Source organism: Triticum aestivum, chromosome 2A, assembly GCF_018294505.1.
Source record: "Triticum aestivum cultivar Chinese Spring chromosome 2A, IWGSC CS RefSeq v2.1, whole genome shotgun sequence".
NCBI lineage: Eukaryota > Viridiplantae > Streptophyta > Magnoliopsida > Poales > Poaceae > Triticum > Triticum aestivum.
This window is the reverse complement of record NC_057797.1, coordinates 468706170-468726508: the sequence shown is the minus strand read 5'-3', so window position 1 is coordinate 468726508 and position 20339 is coordinate 468706170.

The window sequence follows — 20339 nt, the reverse complement described above, 5'->3', positions numbered from 1 at the left end:
ATCTGTTGTAGTGGGACACTTGTATCAATGGGTAAATCATTAGTCATAGATTGGATATGACGATCCTTAATCTCTTTCGGCTTATTGGCTCTAGCCTGAGCTTTCTGACATTTCTCTTCTTTTTCTCTGCATCGAGCAAGATCTGCTTGACGCTTCATCTCCTCATTTCTGCGATCACAAAGCTGAGACACATCCATCTTCAGCTTGGAGTGCAATCAATCTTGTTGTTTCTCATGATACTGAATGCTTTGGTGATCTCAAGAATTGCTGTGTTCACGTCTTTTCTTTCAGACTCAGATTTAGCATCCCTTCTCATTTTTTCCAGAAAGCTTCTTATCATCGATAGCTTGATCGAGTTCTTTGGTGATTTCTTTCAGCTCATAGAAGTGCTTTGCTACCATCTTGGTAAAATCTTCAGGCAGACCCAAACTACTCAATTCAGTTAGATTTGCATCATAGGAAGCACCCTCAATGATGTCAAATATAAGATCAAAATCACATTCCTCTATGGAAGCAGGAATGATTTTCTTCGCCTTTTTGGTAGGAGAAGCAAATTTTTCATCAGTAATCAGCTTTCTCTTCGCCACTGGGGTAGCAGAGCCCGAAGGTTTATCTGAGGGGATGGGAGCAAGCCTTGGAGAAGATCTCACTAGTGGCGAAATCTTTGCTGGGGATGGAGTTTGGTACGGCTTATCAAGCAACGCTCTTTGATCATACATATGAATTTATTCGCCAGCATTGTCAATAGACGAATCCTCATCAGATGAGGCAGAAGCAATCTTCCTAGATTTACTCGCAACTGACTTCCTCTTCGGAGCTCGAGGAGAAACAGTCTTCCTCTTCTTCTTTTCTTTTCGGGCAGACGCCCTTTCCTTCTTATCTTGCACATCTTGTTGAGTTAACTCAACATTCCGTTGTTCCACTTGATCTTTCTTCGCGAGCCTTGCCTCACGCTTGGCCTTGGACTTTCCCTCTTTGCAACTTCTTTGGGAAAATCAGATATGGTCTTTAAGGAATCGACATGAGTGTTGGGAGGCGGTGCTGGCCTGATTTTTTCATCATCCTGCCCAAGGCAGCTTTCAGCAATGCAATCGTTCCAGGGTGCAGTGAATGCAAACAAAATCTGGTATTTCCTTCGAATGTTCTCATAGTTGAACTACTTTTTCGCCCAATGACAGCAAATCTTTTGTAGCCTGTTGTTCCTTTCTTTAGCAGTTTCTACTCCAGGTGGAGTCTTGTACATTTCCTTATCAGACATCTCAGCCGCAGTATTTCTTTCTCTTTCGTGGCCACCCTTCTTGGGATTTCCATCAGAGAACAAGGTCTTGGAATTAGTTACAAGCTCGTCCTCTGGCTGACTATGAGCTGAGGGAATATCATCATCTTCTTTAGTAGATTCTGATTCGACCTTTTTCTTTGGTTCTTTTGGCGGCTTTGCAGATATTCTTTCAACCACCTTTGCTGAATCAGTCACATGTGGATGCTGAGAAATTTCTTCTTTGGACCCAGAATGCTCAGCCAAACTATTTGCCATGACCACTCTTGAGAGAAAAATGCAAATGCGAAAAAAACACAGGAAGAAGTCACAAACATGCACAGAAGCATTTTAACTCAAAACAGATAAGTTTTCGGAAGAATCATGGGATCCATGGCATACACTTGCAAGATATCGTCAAGTGAATTGCACTATGCCTAAAGATGACATAACCATTCCTCTAATCTTTCGATTCATGCACATTGAACCCTAGATCCAAGAGACTAGTACGAGGAACTTCTACAAACCGAACATGTCATAACTTAGTGAACCCTAGAGATCTACCGCAAGAAAATAACACATGATAAATAGCATCGGGATGAACTGCCTTAGAACAGGAAGGGAATAGGACAAGTTCTAGATCTGAATTCCCTAACTTGGTGAGACAGATCGACTACAGCAACACGAGAGAGATGGGTTACCGCACTGATCCGTCCAACGGTGACGGAGCTCCACCGGAGTTGCACGTCGAGGCCTGACATCGATGCTGCTTCGAGCTCGGGCTCGGATGGAGATCGAGATGAGAGTTTTGAGGCCGAACGGAGAATGAGCTAAGGAAGAAAAGACCTGGAGAGGGGGTTTATATAGCCTGAGGGAGAAACCACCCACTCCGAAATCTACTGACGAAAAACTCAGGACATTCCACATTCAACGGATGGGATCACAATCAACAGATCTGTAAGTGCATCTAGTGCCCCATAGTGATTTTGGTGTATTGAAGACTTATAGGTTAAGGGACTAATGTGTTTGTGAGTGTACACAGGTCTATAAGTCTATGAGGAGTTTGATATTTACAGAGAAAGTCGACCCCTAAAAGTGAATGTCTTCAACTAAAGACCTTGGATTTTTGAAGACTTTCTGAAGACTTTGAAAGTGAAGAAATTGGTGTGACCATGAAGACTTGATATTCATGGGAGGAACATGAAGCGTGAAGGCTTTTGTTTTCATAGTTTCATTTTCTCTTTCTTGAGTCATACGAAACACCGTACTGTTAAAGGGGGTCGAGGTAAAACTAAGGAAAAGTTTCCAGGTGATGCTCAACTCAAAATCCTACACTTACCAATACCTTTGAGTGAAGCCATTGGAAATCTCATACAGTTTATTCAATTTCTTCAGTGACAGAGACAAAGTTCTTCTGGTCTCTGAGGAATTTGTTCTGACTGAGGAGTTAGACATTCGCCAGTGCGGACTGTGTACAAGTGAGTAACATGATAGCCCTGAGGAATTTTGTCGGAGTAAATGACCACAGGTAGCCTCATCAGCCTCCCATGGTGTTTCAAGACATTGGGGCCGGCTGCGGAAGACAATGTGCCACCTTATCAAGGCCGGCTGGTCCGAACAACCGGCTGCTTGAGAGTGGCGGCTCCTAGAAGACTGCCTTGAGGAGGGCCGACTCCTACCAGGTGGCCTCCAGAGAGGCCGGCTCCTAGAAGGCGGCTCCCTTCCACCCCCTTGAAGTTTGCACCACATTAAGACGACGAGACGGGGCGTGGCTACAGTGATGCCTGCCACCCCCGAATCCAGGGCGGAGCGTGGCCAGAATGCAGCGTACTGGACGGACATCCCTCGCCCGGCGCATCACTTTTGCCACGCAACCCATGACATCACCATGGTAGAGAAGGCCATGCTCCCACTACGAGCTGTCGGTACGGCCCCAGGGGATGGGCCCTATGCGACAGTGAGAAGCCAGAGGGCAGCAAACTCGGACCAATCGGCATAAAGGGAGGCCGACTCCTGGCAGGCGGCCCTCTTGTTCCCTCAAAGTTTGTGTGCCATTAACCAGAAGAGGCGGGGAGTGGCTACAGTGATCGCCCGCCAGGCGGCGACATTGTAGCCACGCAGTCCCTGACAAAGCGTGCATCATCAGCAGCATTGCCACAATAATGAGCAGCTGGCGTGCATCATCGAAGGACCTTAACAAGGCTTGCCCCAAGGATCCCCTCCCCCTCCCTCGCATCGATCAAATTATCAACGCTACCGCAGGACACGACTCATTGTGCTTCCTTGACGCATACTCCAGATACCATCAAATTAAGATGACGGAGCCTGATCAAGCCGCAACGGCATTCATCACTCCATACGGCCCCTTCTGTTTTAACACCATGCCTTTCGGGCTCAAAAATGCTGGTGCAACCTATCAACGCATGATTCAGACATGCCTGGAAACACAAATCGGCAAAATAGTGGAGGCATACATAGATGATGTGGTCATTAAAACAAGACACGTCGAATCCTTAATAGACGACTTGAGGCTCACGTTTGACAACCTCCGAACATATGACATCAAGCTCAATCCGGAAAAATGCGTTTTTGGTATGCCCATCGGAAAGCTCTTGGGCTTCATCGTCTCCAATAGAGGGATTGAAGCAAATCTGGCTAAAATCCGAGCTTTGTCACAGTAGGCTATCCTAACAGACCTCTAGCAAATCCAGAAGTTAACTGGATGCGTGGCCGCCTTAAGCCGCTGTATCTCCCAATTAGGAGAAAAGGCACCACCTCTTTATCGCCTTCTTTGATGCACCGAACACTTCGAGTGGACGAATGCGGCCACGGCCGGATTGGAAGAAATAAAAGCCGCATTGGCCACCAACCCAATCTTGGCTACGCCAAATGTCGGCGAATCAATGCTGTTATACTACGTATCATCGTCGAACGAGAGACGGACGGACATAAGTTCCCGCTTCAAAAGCCGGTATACTACGTATCCACCGTCCTCACTCCATGCAAATCATGGTACCCACATTATCAAAAGATAGCATACACGGTCTTCATGGCATCCCGGAAATTACGACACTACTTTCAAGAGTGTTCAATTACGGTGGCCTCCGATGTACCACTCAATGACATAATAAATAACCGCGATACCATGGGCCGGATTGCTAAATGGGCTATCAAGCTCCTCCCGTTCGACAAAACATATAAACCACGGCGAGCCATTAAGTTGCAAGTACTGGCTGATTTCGTCGCCGAATGGACGGAAGCCAAACTCCCTAAAGAGTATGGTGCGTACTCCAATTGGATCATGCACTTTGACGGCTCTAAGATGCTGGCTGGTCTGGGGCAGGCGTCATCCTGACATCCCCCACCAGAGATTCAGTCCAATACATACTCCAAATATTATACACAGACTCCAACAATGCAGTAGAATATGAGGCCCTGTTGCATGGTCTCCAGATGGCAGTCTCCATGGGCATTCAAAGCCTAGAGGTGCGGGGGGATTCGAACCTTGCAATATCTCAAATAAATGGGCACTTTGACGCCAAGGACCCAAAAATGGCGGCTTACCGCAACGCCGTCCTCAAAATGTCAGCTCGGTTTGAGGGCCTCGAATTCCACCATGTGGTTCGAGGAAACAATCAAGCGGCGGATATCCTTGCCCGCATTGGCGCTAAGCGCGACCCGGTCTCACCTAATATCTTCTTGGAAAGGCCGTTTAAGCCATCCGTGGTGTGGGAAGGGGAGACCGGCAAAAACAATTCGGATCCGGCCACAACACTAGACCCCGAACACTCTGACGTAATCGGAGGCTCTGCCACCGAAACAACATCTTTGGCCCACATGATTATGGCTTTCATCGCCCCGTGGACAGAACCCTTCTAGGCTTACCTAAGTAGGCAAGAACTCCCTGATGACCCAAACGAGGCACGTTGCATTGTGCGATGGTCTAAAGCCTACAAGGTCCATGAGGGAGAGCTTTATAAGAAAAGCACTACCGAAGTACTTCAAAGGTGCATCTCCGAAGAAGAAGGACGACAACTTTTGGCAGAAATTCATGCTGGACTTGGCGGCCACCATGCCGCAGCTCGGGCCCTTGTAAGCAAGGCCTTCCGTACAGGTTTTTACTGGCCGACGGCCCGAGCAGACTCCCAGGACCTCATTCAACGTTGCGTCGGTTGCCAGCTTTTTTCAAACCAAAGTCATATGCCACCTACTGCTCTCCAAACAATCCCCATTACTTGGCCTTTGCGGTCTGGGGGCTTGACATGGTCAAACCCCTTAAAGGGGAAGCCATAAGAAAAAATACCTATTGGTCATGGTGGATAAATTCACCAAATGGATAGAAGCCAAAACAGTTAAAACGGCCGAGTCCGGACCAGTGATAGACTTCATATCCGGGGTTGTACACCGTTACGGCGCCCCCCACAGCATCATCACCAATAACGGCTCGAACTTTACAGCCAACGATGTAAAAACTTGGTGTAGCAATATGGGGATTAAGCTCGATTATGCCTCTGTCTATCACCCGCAAACTAACGGTCAAGTCGAGCAAGCAAATGGTCTTATCATGAGCGGCATTAAACCCAGATTAGTGCGATCCTTGAAGGAATCAGATACGCACTGGGTGGAGGAGTTTGACTCCGTACTATGGGGGCTGCAGACCACGCCGAATCGCACTACCGGATACACACCGTTCTTTATGGTGTACGATGCAGAGGCGGTACTGCCCTGCGACATCATTCATGACTCACCTCGAGTGCGCATGTACGAAGAGAAAGAAGCCGAGCTTGATCGGCAGGACAGTTTGGACGCCCTGGAGGAGGAGCGTGATGTGGCAAAAGCCTGCTCCGCATTCTATCAGCAACAGGCTCGGCGGTATCAAAGCAGAGAAGTACGGGCCAAAACTTATAACGTTGGCGAACTCGTTCTAGGCCTACCGGAGAAGAAAAAGGACAAGCTCAAGCCCAAATGGGAAGGTCCCTTCGTTATTGACAAAGTTCTGACCGGTGGAGCATACCGTCTATGGGACGCATCGGACAATTGACTCGAGCCAAACCCGTGGAACGCATCTAGACTCAGAAGGTTCTACGCCTAGTGCCGGACTCTGTGTTTGTCTCCTTACATCCGTCAATTTTTTATATATCTATTATCTGTCTTTTCTTTTCTTTCTTTCTTTCTTTCTTCACTTCTTCTTCCCGTCCTTAAAAGGTTAAAATGTGTCTTGACTACACAATCTTGACACGCTAGGTGTGCTCATTATACCTGGGGGCTTCTTATACAGAAGCTTAATATAACTATGTTCCGGGCTCTATGCCCCCCGCACATGTGTTACTTTTCCACATGTACCTTTTCTTCGCCATTATATGCATCGATATGACTTAAGTTTTGGCCAAGCTGGGTTGCCTGGCTCTTGTGTTTATGCCCTACGTTCCCGTTAATTCGGCTAGGGCATAAGGGCAGCACCTCTGCGATTGTTACTGCCGGGTCAACCGGATGTGTACCTCAGACCGGGTGAAGCCGGAAGGTAGCATTCTTAAGGGAATATCCGGTTGGTGAACAAAAGATGACTTTTATTTATTGTAATACATGCCCCCAGATGTTTATATCCTGCATCTCTTCTCGCAGTTCGGACATGCACATTAATGTATGCGTACCCAAGGAAAGGAACCCTTAATGGAACTATTCTCCCTGGAAGATGTTTCTTACTATCCATGTAATATAACATAGCTAGTTGGGTACTTGTCTGTTCAAGCACTTATGACCCCTACGCCTGGTTTCCACGCGTACCCCGGTTTTTACATAATTGAGCAGGTATTCGGATACACTCCAGACTGTCGGATCCAGAGGTTGAAGTGAAAAGGTCTGCCATGACAAATGATTTATCCGGCTAGGGACAATATATGTCACTTGAAGTACACAACCACTTAGACTGACTAAATTCTTCTTCTATACCATCCAACAGGCTGTCTAGCCTACAATCCTGTTGGGAATACTTTGCGGCTAATTTCACCTGGTCATACACCAAACTAACGGGAATCTCTTTTTCATCAGACCCCACAGGTCCGACCTCGGCCATGTGGTTCGGGTCAGCCTTGGTATATCGCGTCTTCACCATGGCCCAGGCTTCCCTTGAACCTTGTCAGTAGTCTGATATCTTCCATAATCGGAAACGCTGCCGCGCTCCCTTGAGCATATCTACAAGCTCCCTCATGCCTCCTAGCAGGGAGGCGGATGACCACAAGGCTTGGGCAATGCCCTGCATCACCTGCCGAACTTGTTCGTGCAGTTGTGAGAGATCTGGCAGAAGATCACCCATAGACCCGGGCATCTCCTCTGCGGGACGACCCGTCAGCATACCTACAGATATAACTCTGTTAGCCAGTTTCTTCGCTGAACTCTATAAAAGTTCATTCAAGCACTTACTAAAAATGCCGCATCGGAGCCTCTTATTCTCCTTTACGGAGTCAGCAAGCTGGGCCCGAATATCTTTCAGTTCAACGCCCAGCTGGGTATTGGCATCTTGGAGATCATTTTTCTCCCTCCTAACCTGCGTAAGCACGCGCTCGCCAGCCTTTAACTGCCGTTGAGCATGTTTCTCATCCCTTCGCATGACCTCCGGATTCACTCCAGGATCATCTGCAAAATCTATTGTTAGATTTGCATGCATGGCGAATACTAACTGGTACATGCCATTCTTTTAGATAGTAACAAGTGTTACCAGATGGGGCCTTCTCGGACTCCTTCACTACGACAACTGCGGCCCGTAGATGGGCTTTGAACTTCTCCAGCTCTTGAGACAACTGGGTATTCTTCTCCGTAAGAACCTACGCAAACAATGATCCTTAAATCAGTTGTGCCAATTGTTTCAAGTCTCAGGGGCTACTGATATACGTAATTATTAGATTTTCTTACCCGTATATCCTTCACATACTGGTCCGTGGCTCGGGCAAGACCATTTTGAGCAGCTCGGGTGTACGCGTCTCCTAAGTTGAAGGCATCGAACGCCTCTTGAGAGAAACAAGCGTCGCGGAGTACGGCCCGGGGACGCCTGTGATTCATGGCACTCTCCACTTCGGAATTCGTAGCGGACAACCTATCCACATCCTCTGTAGGAGGAACATCTGGTGTTGGCCCCACGTCAGCATCTGCCTCCAAGTCCGGCTCTGGAGCCTGACTGGTGGAGGCTTGGTCAGCAGGCTCTCCGGATATGATCCGGCGAGCGTTTTTCCGGCCAGGAACCATGGACATTATTATATTTTGAAAGACGAGAACCACGAAGCGGGGTTCTTTTTCATACCTCTACTACGGCGTCGCAGTCCTAACCACCTTCCTTTTAAGCCTACCCGGCTTCGGTGCCCCTTGTTGGTGAGTCACTGCGGGTTCGGCATGGCGTCCCGAGGGCCTTCCCTATAAGACACCATATGTGTGCGGTAGGTAAAGTGTGAAAAATGGGGATCCTTCTCGAAAGTTGGGACTCCGGTTTTACTTAAATGCGATGCAGGGAGCAGTCCAGGATAATCGGCTATGATGGCCACCAAGGCACCGTCACATCTTGACTGATAGAATGTCCCGTCGATGAGCTCCACAAATGTGTCTGGATCTTCTTAGAGTCCGGGGTCGAGGGCCCGGTCAGGGTCCTCTGGTTGTGGAGACGGGCTGTGGACCTCCCTCACAGCTTTTCGAAGTTCCTGCTATGAAATAGCAAGGTAAATACTTATGACGAAGAATGCGGGAAGGTCTGGAGTATAAAGTAGCAGCTCACGCAGTTTGGGGGGGGGGGGGTTGTACATGGAGAATCCATCCCGTGGCTTAATGCGGATGAACTCCTCTTCCTCTCCTTTATATAAATCGGACAGTATTTTTGCTAGAGCAGCGACGGAGTCCGGTCCCTTACGACCGCAGCGGGTAGCATCGTCTTCTCCATTAAAGTGCCACATGGGTTGTCCCCGATATTGAAGTGGCTGCACCCCCTGCATTATACATATTGACATGACCTCAATTATTGTCATCCTGATTTGGCCAGCGTTTTTATCCGGCCCACCAGGTAAAGGACCTCTCTGTTATCTTCCTCCTGGGGGCTCCGAGGGCGCCAGCTGCAGTGTTTCTTCAAAGGGGCATTATCGAACTCAGGAAGGCCCATCCGAATAGGGTCCGGAAGAGGGACGTCCTCATATAAAACCACTCCGAAGGCCAGTCTTCGGATGTCTTCTTCGGAGTACCGGACATGTATCTGGTCCTGGCGATGCACCATATCTCGGCTCCACCCACTTGATATACTGACCCCTCCTGTGTATGGGGTACGAGGCAGAATAGCCTCTTCCATAGCTCGAAATGAGCTTCGCATCCCAAAAATAGCTCGCAAAGGGCAACATAGCCAGCAATGTGTAATATGGAGGCGGGAGTAAAGTTATGTAGCTAGAGGCTGTAGAACTCTAGGAGCCCGCGGAGGAACAAATGGATTGGAAATCCAAGCCCACTCAATAAGTAAGGGACAAGGCATGCCCGCTCCCCCATGGATGGGTTGGGAAAGCTCTCTGCTTGCTCCCTGTCGTTGTAAGTGGCAAGTCCGGCTCGAACGGGGACCATATACGTTGGAGGGAGAAACCCCTAGGTCTGTAACTCTACTAATTGGCTGTGGGGGATGGAACACTTCTTCCAATCGCTTGGCTTAGGGCTACAGGAGCGAGAGGAGGAGCTGCGATGGCCGGCCATGATGGGATGGACTTTTGCCGGGTGCGCTCCGATGGATACTCGCTGTGGGAGGATGGTGTGATCTGGATCTGAGGATCCTCGTATCTTTAAATAGACGATTTACTCACATGGTTAGGGTGGCAAGTGTAAAAATGCCCCGACTTCTCGCATTCGCTCAACACGTGGATGATAGCCATTTTAGGCGCAAAAGCTAAGGAGTACAACATTCAAGGGAAGCCGAACACTACTCGATAGGTATTCGGAATTTTGAGAAGAACCCGCCTTGCAATGCCGAATACAATCTGCGCATTGGACTCATCATCATTGAAGCCTGGTTCAGGGGCTACTGAGGGAGTCCTGGATTAGGGGGTCCTCGGACAGCCGGACTATATCCTTCGACCGGACTGTTGGATTATGAAGATACAAGATTGAAGACTTCGTTCCATGTCCGGGTGGGACTCTCCTTTGCGTGGAAGGCAAGCTTGGTAATTCGGATATGTAGATCTCCTCCCTTGTAACCGACTTTGTGTAACCCTGGCCCCCTCCGGTGTCTATATAAACCAGAGGGTTTAGTCCGTAGGACAACAAAAATCATAATCATAGGCTAGCTTCTAGGGTTTAGCCTCTACGATATCATGGTAGATCAACTCTTGTAAATCTCATATCATCAAGATCAATCAAGAAGGAAGTAGGGTATTACCTCCATCGAGAGGGCCTAAACCTGGGTAAACATTGTGTCCGCCGCCTCCTGTTACCATCCGCTTTAGACGCACAGTTCGGGATCCCCTACCCGAAATCCGCCGGTTTTGACACTGACAAGACCTGCAAGCGGCGGGCGCGGCCTGTCGGCAAAGTATGAGACAGCCGGCGGGACCCACCAGGCGGCGGGCCCCAGTGGTCGGCGGAGAAGCCGGCACCTACAGACATTGACAGCCGGGTCCACACCCGGCTGGATTACCATTGTACCCCTGGGAGGTAGGCTTATATAAACCCCCCCAGGGCACCCATGCAAAGGATTCAGCCTCACTGAGACCTTAACACACCCACACACACACATAGAGGGAGTAAGCTAGGGCTAGCCTTGTTCTTCTCCCCCCTCTAGAGAAACAACTCAAGGAGCAAGCTTGTAGCCACCATTGTTGCTTGAGTGATCATGCGGAGACCCCGCAGAGCAGGAGTAGGGGTGTTATCTCCTAGGAGATCCTCGAACCTGGGTAAGATTCGCCGGCGGGCATGTTTGTGCCTTATCCCGTTTCTTGGCACCGGCGACATATTATTAGCCTCCTCCATGATAAGCCATCCGTTGGCATATGTCGCACGACACCCCCAACATTTGGCGCCCACCATGGGGCTAGGTGCATCATCGTCCGGAGATCTGTTCTGGACGTAAACCCTGTTCCTCCCTCGCGAGCGCAGCCAGCCCGGCTCGCCCGATGGCATTTGCGCTAATGCGCTGCACGGCGCAAAAGTCGCCTGCGCGGCGGCCAGCCTCATTGATTTTGTTGGCGAGCTTCGCCGCCCCACCGAGCCCGCACCCAACACAGGAGCAGCCAACTCCAAGAGCTACTTCATCGACCTTCTCGACAAGCTTCACATCACCAGCGAGTCCGCCACTGACCTGGAGTAGGTTGGCTCCACCAATCCGATGCTTGTCGACACCGACACGGTTTCCTCCGACTCCTTCCCCACCAATGTGGTGTTCATCGATGACCCGCTCCCTCGCGCGGAGAGCGGCGGCAGCACCGTCACAGAGGTGCTCGTCATCAGCCACAATGGGGCATCCAGAGGAGCCGGCCATGACCCATTGCAAGCGGCGATGGGGGACCTGTCCACGCCCATTGTGGCAGATGCAGATGCCGAGATGCTCGAAGCTTACCGCATCTCGCTCGTGGAGAACGCTAAGAAGCTGGCTACCATGAGATGCCTCTCTGAGGCCTTCCAGCGCGAGGTTGACCATCCTGTTGGCGGCACGCCGACTGCTGACGGGCCCAGCCGCATAGGCACGGTCCGGCAGCGAGGCGGCACCGTCGCCAGCATGTTTGGAGTGATCGCCCAGTCTACGCCACGCCTATGGAGAACATACGAGCTGCTCAAGCGGCAGCTGATGAGCTGGACCGTCTGGAGGGCGACGAGTGTCGCTACATGACGGAGTGTGTTCAGCAGCTTATTGATGCGGTTGCCGCGCAGCAATAAGTCGGCTCTCGTGCGGAAGAGCCTAACCAGTGGGTTGAGAACCCGCCCCTTCGCCAGGAGCATGGTGCGACCTCCTAGACACCGACAGACGGCGCCCGCAATAGACAAGACAAGGAGCCGCCTGCCAGCCACAGCCGGACTCGGATCACCATCGAGCGCGACCAAGACGGCCTCCCATGGGCGGTAGAACGACGGTGCGATCATCCGCCACCTCCACCTCCTCGAAGGGAGAGGCGCGTTTCCCTACCGCATGTTGATCACCCGACTCTCGGTGACCGGCTGGGCTACCGAGAAGGAGTCGGAGAGAATGACGCCTGCCACCGGATCGACCACCTTGCTCAATCCCTGGCGCTAGAAGAAGAAGATGCAATGGGTCCGCCTTGTTTCGGCCCCCGCATTCGTGACGAGCCCTTTCCCAATGGGTTCTCGCTCCCAAGAGACACGAGTAAGTACAACGGCTCCATGAAGCCGGAGGATTGGCTGGTGGACTACTCCACAGCTGTCAACATAGCAAACGGCAACAAGCGCGTTGCTGTGAAGTACGTCCCGCTCATGCTCCAGGGCACGGCCCCGACATGGCTTAACAGCCTCAAGCCCTACAGTGTCAACATCTAGGTAGATTTCACTGAAGTGTTCATCCGCAACTTCACCAGCACCTACAAGTGGCCTCCCAAGCCCCGCCAGCTCTAACTGTGCATTCAAGGCCCAGACGAGTCCACCCGCGATTACCTGACGCGGTGGGCTGAATTGCGCAACTCCTGCGAAGGGGTACACGAGGTCCAAGCAATTGAGTACTTCACTATTGGGTGCCGAGAGGGCGCCCTCCTCAAGCACGGACTCCTCTGCGACGAGCCTGCTGCACTCGACGAGCTGTTGATCATAGCTGACAAGTACGCCACTACCGATTCCTTCATGAAGTCGGAGCTCCGAGTGGACGCTTCTGGGAAAGTGCTACCTCCGGCTCCCAGGACGTCGGCTGCCGACAACAGTCGGCGGCAGCAGCCGAACGACAACAAGTGCAAAGCCCCACAACCGGCTTCCACCAGCCAGCAAGTGGCAACAGTCGAAGACCAACAACCTGAAGGACAACCACTCCCTAAGCATCAGAAGGGCGGCAAGCCTGCTTGGCTACCCGCCTTCTCCTACGAACAGACCTTGATGCTCCTTGCAAGTTCCACAGCAGCACGAAGCCGTCCAACCACACCACCCGGAAGTGCCATTGGCTCACCCAAATCTCCAAGGGCGAAGGACTACTGCCCCTTCCGCCTGTTGGCCAGTCGCCTCCTCCTCCTCAGCAGCCGGTGACCCAACCAGCAGTCGGCGCCATTCAAGATGACTACCCTAAAGAGCATGGAGCCTATGTCGTCTTCACTATTGTGGTGGACAATCGCCGCAGCCGGTGTTAGCAGCACCGAGAGGTGAACGCCGTTGCTTCAAGTGCTCCAGAATTCATGCATTGGTCTGAGAAGCCCATCAGATGGAGCCGGGATAACTACCCGGAGGTGATGCACTCTCCAGGTTCTTATGCTCTGGTGCTGGATGCCACCCTTGCAACAAAGAGTCGAGCTGCTTGTTTCTCCCGAATTCCGATAGATGGCGGCAGCAGCATCAACATCCTATACCGCGATAGCATGGAAAAGTTATGCATTAAAGAGAGGTAGCTCCAGCCCAGCCGGACTATTTTCCATGGTATTGTGCCCGGCCTGTCCTGCTCACCGATCGACAATGTCAAGATAGATGTCATCTTCAAAGACAAGGATCACTTTCGCCGCGAAGCGATTTGGCTTGAGGTGGTGGACCTCGAGAGACCTTATCATGTACTCCTGGGTCGGCCGGCTCTAGCCAAGTTCATGGCAGTGCCACACTATGCCTACATCAAGATGAAGATTCCAGGAACCAAGGGCATTATCACGATATTTGGAGACTATGAAAAGTGGGCCGATTGTGCCGCGGCCAGCAGCCAGCTGGTTGAGTCCCTTGTGATTGCTGTTGAGAAGAAGCTCCTGGACTGGGTGGTGGCCATGACTAGCAAGCAGCCGGACATGTCCCCAGAGCCCAAAGAGTCAGAGACCCAGGGCTCCTTCCAGCCAGCCAAAGAAACAAAGAAGATCCCTTTGGACCCTGAGCACCCGGAGAGATTTGCTGTCATAGGTGCCAATCTTGATAGCAAATAGAAAAGCGAGCTCGTTGATTTCCTCCATGAGAATCGGTACATGTTCGCGTGGTCTCCCAACGACATGCCGGGTGTTTCGATGGATTTCATCGAGCACAAGCTACATGTCATAGCAGATGCCAAACCAGTCAAACAGCCCCTCCACCGACTGTCAGAGGAAAAGACAAGAATTGTTGGTGAAGATATAGCCCGACTTCTAGCAGTCAGCTTCATCATGGAAGTGTTTTTTCCAAAGTGGCTTGCCAACCCAGTCCTTGTACTGAAGAACAACAAGTGGTGCATGTGCGTTGATTACACTAGTATCAACAAAGCCTGCCCCAAGGATCCGTTTGCTTTGCCTCGGATTGATCAAGTGATAGACTCCACAGAGGGATGCGAGCCGTTGAGCTTCTTGGATGCCTACTCAGGATATCATCAGATCAAGTTGAACCCGGCAGACCGCATGAAGACCGCCTTCATTACACCATTCAGAGCCTTCTGCTTCCTGACCATGACATTCAGCTTGAGAAATGCTGGTGCCATGTTCCAGAGTTGCATTCAGAAGTGCCTCCTCAAGCAACTTGGTAGAAACGCCCATGTCTATGTGGACGATATTGTGGTGAAGACGGAGAAGCGCGGCACCCTATTGGAAGATCTCAAGGAAACTTTTGAAAATCTGCACCGGTTTCAGATCAAGCTCAACGCAGATAAATGCGTCTTTGGAGTACCAGCCGGCCAGCTCCTTGGCTTCCTGGTCTCAGAGTGCAGCATTGGGTGCAACCCCATGAAGATCAAGGCCATCAAGAGGATGGAGAGACCCATGATACGTCTCCAACGTATCTATAATTTTTGATTGCTCCATGCTATGTTATCTACTGTTTTGGGCAATATTGGGCTTTATTATCCGCTTTTATATTACTTTTGGGACTAACCTATTAACCGGAGGCACAGCCCAGAATTGCTGTTTTTTTGCCTATTTCAGTGTTTCGAAGAAAAGGAATATCAAACGGAGTCGAAATGGAACGAAATCAACTGGATAAGTTATTTTTGGAAGGAAAGCTACTGGATGGACTTGGACCCCAAGTCAAGAGCCAAGGGAGGTGCTCACGAGGGTGGGGGGCGCCCCCCTAGGGCGCGCCCCCCTAGGGCGCGCCCCCTGCCTCGTGGGGCCCCCGAAGCTCCACCGGCGTACTTCCTGCACCCATATATACTCACTTACCCTAAAACTTCCAGAACAGACAATAGATCGGGAGTTCCGCCGCCAAAAGCCTCTGTAGCCATCGAAAGCCAATCCAGACCCATTCTGGCACCCTGCCGGAGGGGGCAATCCCTCTCCGATGGCCATATTCATCATCCCTATGCTCTCCATGACGAGGAGGGAGTAGTTCTCCCTCGGGGCTGAGGGTATGTACTAGTAGCTATGTGTTTGATCTCTCTCTCTCTCATGTTCTTGATTCGGCACGATCTTGATGTATCGCGAGCCTTGCTATTATAGTTGGATCTTATGTTTCTCCTCCCCCTCTACTCTCTTGTAATGAATTGAGTTTCCCGTTTGAAGTTATCTTATCGGATTGAGTCTTTAAAGATTTGAGAACACTTGATGTATGTCTTGCCGTGGATATCTGTGGTGACAATGGGATATCACGTGATTCACTTGATGTATGTTTTGGTGATCAACTTGCAGGTTCCTCCCATGAACCTATGCATAGGGGTTGGCACACGTTTTTGTCGTGATTCTCCGGTAGGAACTTTGGGGCACTCTTTGAGGTTCTATGTGTTGGTTGAATAGATGAATATGAGATTGTGTGATGCTTATCGTATAATCATACCCACGGATACTTGAGGTGACATTGGAGTATCTAGGTGACATTAGGGTTTTGGTTGATTTGTGTCTTAAGGTGTTATTCTAGTACGAACTCTAGGGCTGTTTGTGACACCTATAGGAATAGCCCAACGGATTGATTGGAAAGAATAACTTTGAGGTGGTTTCGTACCCTACCATAATCTCTTCGTTCGTTCTCCGCTATTAGTGACTTTGGAGTGACTCTTTGTTGCATGTTGAGGGATAGTTATGTGATCCAATTATGCTATTATTGTTGAGGGAACTTGCACTAGCGAAAGTATGAACCCTAGGCCTTGTTTCAACGCATTGCAATACCGTTTACGCTTGCTTTTATCATTAGTTACCTTGCTGTTTTTATAATTTCAGATTACAAATACCTTTATCTACTATCCATATACCACTTGTATCACCATATCTTCGCCGAACTAGTGCACCTATACAATTTACCATTGTATTGGGTGTGTTGGGGACACAAGAGACTTTTTGTTATTTGGTTGCAGGGTTGCTTGAGAGAGACCATCTTCATCCTACGCCTCCTACGGATTGATAAACCTTAGGTCATCCACTTGAGGGAAATTTGCTACTGTCCTACAAACCTCTGCACTTGGAGGCCCAACAACGTCTACAAGAAGAAGGTTGTGTAGTAGACATCAACCCACCCGACTGAGAGATGTCCATAAATTCACTGGCTGCTTGGCATCCATCAGCCGTTTCATCAGTCGGCTGGGTGAGAAGGCTCTTCCCCTATACAAGCTCATGAAGAAAACCACTCACTTCAAGTGGAATGACAAGGCGGACCAAGCTTTTCTCCAATTGAAAAAGATGTTGGCCACGCCACCTGTCCTGGCTGCTCCAGCTGATTAGAAACCCATGTACCTCTACATTGCCGCAACCAGCCGTGTGGTCAGTACTGTCATGGTGGTAGAATGCCCAGAGGCCGGCAGGGCACAATCGGTCCAGAGGGATGACAAGTTGTGGCGCCTGGCTGAACGTGGCCTTTTCTGCCCGGGCCTTGGCGATCTCCTCCGCCCGCTCTCTGGCTACGGCGTAAGCCTGGGCCTTGGCAGTCGCATCGGCTTATTTTTGCACCGCCTTGGCCGCTGCCGTCTTCTGCCGCTCCGCCTCCTCCCGCGCCTCCTGCGCGTTCTGCTCTGTCGCCGCCTGGAGTTCGGCGAGCGGGTCCACGCGGCGGGTCTTGGCCGAGCTCTCCATCCCCCCGATAATGGAGGCGGAGGCCAACCGCTCAAGGTGAAGGAAATATGCCCTAGAGGCAATAATAAAGTTATTATTTATTTCCTCATATCATGATAAATGTTTATTATTCATGCTAGAATTGTATTAACCGGAAACTTAGTACATGTGTGAATACATAGACAAACAGAGTGTCACTAGTATGCCTCTACTTGACTAGCTCGTTAATTAAAGATGGTTATGTTTCCTAACCATAGACATGAGTTGTCATTTGATTAACGGGATAACATCATTAGGAGAATGATGTGATTGACTTGACCCATTACGTTAGCTTAGCACTTGATCGTTTAGTATGTTGCTATTGCTTTCTTCATGACTTATATATGTTCCTATGACTATGAGATTATGCAACTCCCGTTTATCAGAGGAACACTTTGTGTTCTACCAAACATCACAATGTAAATGGGTGATTATAAAGGTGCTCTATAGGTGTCTCCAAAGGTATTCGTTGATTTGGCGTATATCAAGATTAGGATTTGTCACTCCGATTGTTGGAGAGGTATCTCTGGGCCCACTCGGTAATACACATCACTATAAGCCTTGCAAGCATTGCAACTAATGAGTTAGTTGAGGAATGATGTAATACGGAACGAGTAAAGAGAGTTGTCGGTAACGAGATTGAACTAGGTATTGAGATACCGACGATCGAATCTCGGGAAAGTAACATACCAATGACAAAGGGAACAACATATTTTGTTATGCGGTTTGACCGATAAAGATCTTCGTAGAATATGTGGGAGCCAATATGAGCATCCAGGTTCCGCTATTGGTTATTGACCAGAGATGTGTCTCGGTCATGTCTACATAGTTCTCGAACCCGTAGGGTCCGCACGCTTAAAGTTCGGTGACGATCGGTATTATGAGTTTTTGTGTTTTGATGTACCGAAGGTAGTTCGAAGTCTAGGATATGATCACAGACAAGACGAGGAGTCTCCAAATGGTCGATACGTAAAGATCTTTATATTGGACGACTATATTCGGACACCGGAAGTGTACCGGGTGGTTTCGGAGAAAATCGGAGTGCCGGAGGGTTACCGGAACCCCCCGGGAGAAATAATGGGCCTTATGGGCCTTAGTGGAGAGAGAGAGGGCTGGCCTAGGGTAGGCTGCGCGCCCCTCCCCCTCTTGTCCGAATTGGACTAGGAGAGGGGGGGCGGTGCCCCCCTTTCCTTCTCCCTCTCCCCATTCCTTTCCCCCTCCTAGTAGGAGTAGGAAAGAGGGGAGTCCTACTCCTACTAGGAGGAGGACTCCTCCTCCTGGCGCGCCATAGAGGGCCGGCCGGCCTCCCCCCTTGCTCCTTTATATACGAGGGCAGGGGGCACCTCTAGAAACACAAGTTGATTTGTTGATCTCTCCCAGCCGTGTGCGGTGCCCCCTCCACCATAATCCAGCTCGATCATATCATAATGGTGCTTAGGTGAAGCCCTGCGTCGGTAGCATCATCATCACCATCATCACGCCGTCGTGCCAACGAAACTCTCCTGTGAAGCTCTGTTGGATCGGAGTTCGTGGGATGTCATCCAGCTGAATGTGTGCTGAACTCGGAGGTGCTGTGCGTTCGGTACTTGGATTGATCGGATCGTGAAGACGTATGACTACATAAACCGTGTTGTGCTAACACTTCCACTTTTGGTCTACGAGGGTACGTGGACACACTCTCCCCTCTCATTGCTATGCATCACCATGATCCTCCGTGTGCGTAGGATTTTTTTTGAAATTACTACGTTCCCCAACAGTGGCGTCTGAGCCAGGTTTATGTGTAGATGTTATATGCACGAGTAGAACACAAGTGAGTTGTGGGTGATACAAGTCATACTGCTTACCAACATGTCATACTTTGGTTTGGCGGTATTGTTGGATGAAGCGGCCCGGACCGATATTACACGTACGCTTATGCGAGACTGGTTCTACTGACATGCTTTGCACACAGGTGTCTGGCGGGTGTCAGTTTCTCCAACTTTAGTTGAACCGAGTGTGGCTACGCTTGGTCCTTGTGAAGGTTAAAACATCACTAACTTGACAAACTATCGTTGTGGTTTTGATGCGTAGGTAAGAACGGTTCTTGCTCAGCCCGTAGCAGCCACGTAAAACTTGCAACAACAAAGTAAAGGACGTCTAACTTGTTTTGTCAGGGCATGTTGTGATGTGATATGGTCAAGACATGATGCTAGATTTTATTGTATGAGATGATCATGTTTTGTAACGGAGTTATCGGCAACTGGCAGGAGCCATATGGTTGTCGCTTTATTGTATGCAATGCAATCGCCCTGTAATTGCTTTACTTTATCACTAAGCGGTAGCGATAGTCGTAGAAGCAACAATTGGCGAGACAACAACGATGCTACGATGGAGATCAAGGTGTCGCGCCGGTGACGATGGTGATCATGACGGTGCTTCAGAGATGGAGATCACAAGCACAAGATGATGGCCATATCATATCACTTATATTGATTGCATGTGATGTTTATCCTTTATGCCTCTTATTTTGCTTCGATTGACAGTAGCATTATAAGATTATCTCTCACTAAATTTCAAGGTAATAGTGTTCTCCCTGAGTATGCACCGTTGCCAAAGTTCGTCGTGCCGAGACACCACGTGATGATCGGGTGTGATAAGCTCAACGTTCATCTACAACGGGTGCAAGCCAGTTTTGCACACGCAGAATACTCAGGTTAAACTTACGAGCCTAGCATATGCAGATATGGCCTCGGAACACTAAGACCGAAAGGTCGAGCGTGAATCATATAGTAGATATGATCAACATAGTGATGTTCACCATTGACAACTACTCCATTTCACGTGATGATTGGTTATGGTTTAGTTGATTTGGATCACGTAATCAGTTAGATGATTTGAGGGATGTCTATCTAAGTGGGAGTTCTTAAGTAATATGATTAATTGAACTTAAATTTATCATGAACTTAGTACCTGATAGTATTTTGCTTGTCTATGTTGTT